Genomic DNA, 4917 nt, shown 5'->3' on the forward strand with positions numbered 1-4917 from the left:
AGCCACTGTCACTCTCTTATAGCTTATAGTAATGAGATAGAAACATGTGAAAGAGTTGTAATGCATCTGAAGGCTTGACTAAACAACAGAGGTTGACTGTATTATTCCTGCGACTGAGAGGTAATAGTGTGCCATCTGTATTATCTGAATCATTCTCATCACATGAATATTACCATTGGCTAAGTGTACCCACATTATTTTAACTCTGTTCCTTAGTCAGCAACTATAAAATATCATAACAACAAAACTAATATTTATTCTAAATGACTGTGAGACATACGAACTTTAAAATATACATAAGCATCAAAACCTTAATTTTCCAAGCCTAAAAGAAACTCATGATTGTTTTTTTTTGTTCTTTTTTTTTTTTTTTTTTTTTTTTTCGGAGCTGGGGACCGAACCCAGGGCCTTGTGCTTCCTAGGCAAGCGCTCTACCACTGAGCTAAATCCCCAACCCTGTTTTTATAAAATAATGAATAGCATTTTATTTTGTGAAAGTAGGAAATAAATTATGAAAAACTAAAAAAATAAAGGACAATATTTTAATTATTTATGATGAGCAAACACAAATAAGTATAATTTACTTAATATAATTTTTTCATTTATACTATAGTGACATTTTCAAATGTGTACCTTTACATTGTCGCTTTTAATGATTTCTCTGCATTTTTCAGTTAGCTTATGCATTACATCTAATACTATTTATTACTTCTTGAACTAAGTACCTACTTCTAAGTCAATAGGGAAGATTCAGACTTGGAAATTCATATAAAGTTAATCAGACCTTTGAATACTAAACAAATGTTATTGTTCTCTTTTTAATGATTTTCGCTTATGTATTTTTTATACTTTTAATTGATACTTTGTTACTTTCACATCATGCACCCTGGTCCCAGTTATCTCTCCTTCCCTTCATATTGGTTCTTTTCTCCACCAATGTTCCCCCTCTCCCAAAATGACATCTGCAAACACACACAAACACACACACACACACACACACACACACACACACACACAAACACACAAACACACACATTAAAGCATAGAAATATATCACACCATAGAAGTTTTAGTATATCACAGTGTGTCCCACAGCATAACCCTCTATCCACACATTTTCACTTGGAAATGTCCATTGCATTGAGATATTGATCTGTTTTGAGGTCCCTGTCTTCTGTGACACTATCAGTATTGGATCATCACCAGAATTCCTCCCAGTTATCCTTTTGTTGCCCTGTGTCATGGAGATCCTGAAGCTCTGGAACTGTAAGACTTACCTTTCAACTTTCAACATGTCCAAACTACTTGGAAAGTAGTTGGAGTTGGCAAACTCTGAATCCTGGGTGGCAGCTAAATTGGTCGGTGCTCAGGTCTCTCCCTTGTTGGTTCCATAAGGTTGAGTTCTCATCCTGCACGGCTCTGGCAAGGCCACCCAATAGCATTATCCAGAGAGGCAAGGTCATCTTTCCTGCATTCATGCCCTGGGTTCCAGCTCCTGACTAACTTTGGCAGTGAGGGGTAAGAAGTTTGAGTGTATTTATCTGTCTACAGGCCATTTCCCACAAGATGAATGCCAGGGCCAGCTCTCTTTTACTCACAACTTTGGGCTGGCTCACCTGGACCTTCTAGACCTGGACTAGTCCTACATGATACAGGATATCTAACAGGGATGCTGCATCTAGTGAGGGGCAAAGACAGCTCATCTCTTCTCATGACCCTGGTGCTAACTTATTTGTCTTCAAATGGAACAATGATCACCCCTACAACCATGCCATCTCACGGTAGGAAGATGAGTGTCGGGTGAGCTCTCCTATGCTGTGCCCTTAGATTGGCTCACCTGTGCCCTCATCATTAGGTCAATTCTGCTGCACTCTTTAGAGCAATGTAGCTGGTGAAGAAGCCAAACTTGTTCTGAACAGACCCTGCACATCCATGTAGTCTCTGGAAGCTGATCTGAGCAGGGACATCTACATTTTCTCTGCTGTTAATACAGGCCACAGTCTTTGATAACATTCACTACCACTGCATAGCCATGGATCCAAACAAGGCCCTTAGTCGTAGCTGGTGTCTTTCCATAGCCCAGGAGTTGGGGGTGGCCACTCATAACAGGCTACTTATCTCCTCCCACTGGTCTCCAGTTTCATACCTCTTCAACCTGTTTCATTTCTCTTTCTCTCCCATCCTCATACCAGATACTTACAAACTGTGGTATCGTCAGCTGCAGGCTAGCCCTTGACCAATGGGTCCCTGTGGGACATCCTCAGTTCACATTGCACAGCATGGCAGCAAGTAGGTGTCCACAATATGCCTGTGCTCTGAGGCTGAAGGTGGGTTTATGGGTGGCAAGTTGGTTTTCAGGTCTCTACCTTCTACCTCCTTGCATGCTATAGATGGGGCTCTCTGTGTTTATGACCCCTCTGTGCCATAAGTCATAGAGTAGGTCTGTGGTCACCTTCTCCTCCCACACTGCATGACATGGTAGAATATAAATCTGTCTTCTCCTCCTGCACTCTGCTCCCTGGATTGGAATTTATTTGATTTATTTGATTTTATTTGATGTGCTTAAATAGCTTAAAGCACTAGATCAAGCATCAAGCTATGAAGACAAGTGGATGGCCAACTGCTCTGCTTGGACAGACATAAGAACAACAATACCAACAAGGTGTCTCTTTGCCCATTGAGGAATAATATCCATTTTTTCATGAATCTTGTTCATCTCCATATTTAGAGAAATCTAGAGCAGTTCAAACAGTGAAACACATAGTACACACATTGTTAAGATATTAACCCTAAAAACTAACTCTGAGTTGAAACCCACAATGATTTTTTTACACATTTTTTTCTTTTTTTTTTTTCCGGAGCTGGGGACCGAACCCAGGGCCTTGCGCATGCTAGGCAAGCGCTCTACCACTGAGCTAAATCCCCAACCAAAATGTGTAGCTCAGGCTGGCCTCGAACTCGAGATCCTCCTGCCTCTGCCTCCTTCAGCAAATCCTACCGGCGTGCGCCACCACAACCGGCCAATGATTTTAAATAAAGTGTTTTTTTGTACCTCCAGGAAAATTGAATCCCAGAAGCCCTTATAATTTTCTCTCTTATTTTAAGGTCCCAGTTTAACATTCCTTCAAGATAAGTCCTGAGACACTTTTATGATTACATGATTATAAAATCAACACAGTGCTTCTTCATCCTCTAAAGAGTGATCACTGTTCTATTTACCAGAGACATTTTTTCTCTTAGGGTTTAAAGAAATTATCTCTTAAAACAATTTAAATTGTCCATCCATATAATCCCATCTCTAAAATTCAGTTTTGGTTAAGATTGTTCAACTTGTAAACAAAAGAATAAAATTCAAAATCAACTAATGTACAGACACATGCTTTATTAGACGGAATAGCATGAATGTCATTATCAGACCTATTTCCTCTTTATGAGAAGACAGACCTAAAGATTTCTTCAAATGTTGCTAGGTCTGTTTTGGATTCATATAATCTTTAGTCTAAGAAAAAATAGTTCTCTCTAATGACAAATATGGATATAGACACATGTAGGATTTTGTATAATCGATGTATTATCTACATATAGGAACATCTTCTTAGTTTGTAATAGCATTTCAACTATGCCCTCTGAACCTAAATGTGGAATATAAATTCTTTCTTGTGGTCCAAGGTAATTTTTTACCAACAGCACAGTCTGAACTATTAGCAAAGAAGTAACCCATAAAGAAAATGGGAAGATTGTCATCTCTCCTCCTAAGTCCTGAGATGTCACAGTACTGGGAATTGTTGTTCTTAGTTGTTAGGACACAATTCCTAATTGTGATTAGTGTCTTTATAAGACTCTCATGAGAGACACATTGCTCTTTAAGCCATTTGAGGACACAGCAGGAAATATGATCATCTATAAACAAGGAAATGGTCTTTGCATTATGGCAAATACATAAGCATCTTGAGTGGGGACTCAATTTGGCACTCCAAAACTAGGCCCAAAGTTCTATTTGTAATCCTTGCAGGTCAGACACTTTCATGCAGAAGCTTGAATCAGCTGAGGACAAGTGCTTCCAACAAAAGAAGGGGGAAGAAATGAAAATTCAGCCTGGTCAAAGGCTTCAGCTAAAGCGTGCTTATCATTTTCACTGTATTTATTTCTACAGATGTTAGAATTCTTAGTTGCAGTGCACTGACTATAAGCCCTAACCATGACTCATCCAGCATCATCTATAAGAAGTATCCATAAAGCTAAGTTGATATTCTTCTTAGTTTCTAAACAATAAATTAATCATATTGTCATCCCGGGGTTCATTAAATTTACTTATTCCTAACTAAGTAACAATTTCTGGATTCAGTTTCATTGTGGGTTCAAGTCTGATAAAAACACGTGGTATCTTTGAGACTACCCACCTTGTCATCTGTCATATGGCAGGACACTTTGCATTACAGGACACAGTATTTGATGGTTTTCCTTTTCGATTCTATATCTGTATTCGAAATAATAATATGTTTATGTCAGGTCAAGCTAGCAATATTAAATTTATGATTAATTTAAAGTGAAGGAATTAGGTACTTTTAGCAATGTAAAGCACCAATGAACACATAAAATTAAATTGATCCATCTTTCAGCAACATTTTTGTTTTAATGTATTATCCTCTCTTACCTTCCTTAATAGTTTTACTTGTGAATAACTCCATTGTTTAAACTATCATTTTTTCTTTCTTCACTATTTTTATTGCATCAAAGGAACCATTTAATTAAAACACATAAAGTATTATTTCCTGTATTATGTACATTTTCATAAAGAGAATTTCAATATGCTAAATTAAACTTACATAGAGATATTTTTGTAAACAGTTAAATATGTACCTTGTACAAAAGTTTAATATATGTATGATGAGATCATGTTTACATCAGCATGGATGA

The sequence above is a fragment of the Rattus norvegicus genome, chromosome 14 (assembly GCF_021556685.1).
Source record: "Rattus norvegicus strain SHRSP/BbbUtx chromosome 14, alternate assembly SHRSP_T2T, whole genome shotgun sequence".
In the NCBI taxonomy this organism is placed as follows: Eukaryota; Metazoa; Chordata; class Mammalia; order Rodentia; family Muridae; genus Rattus; species Rattus norvegicus.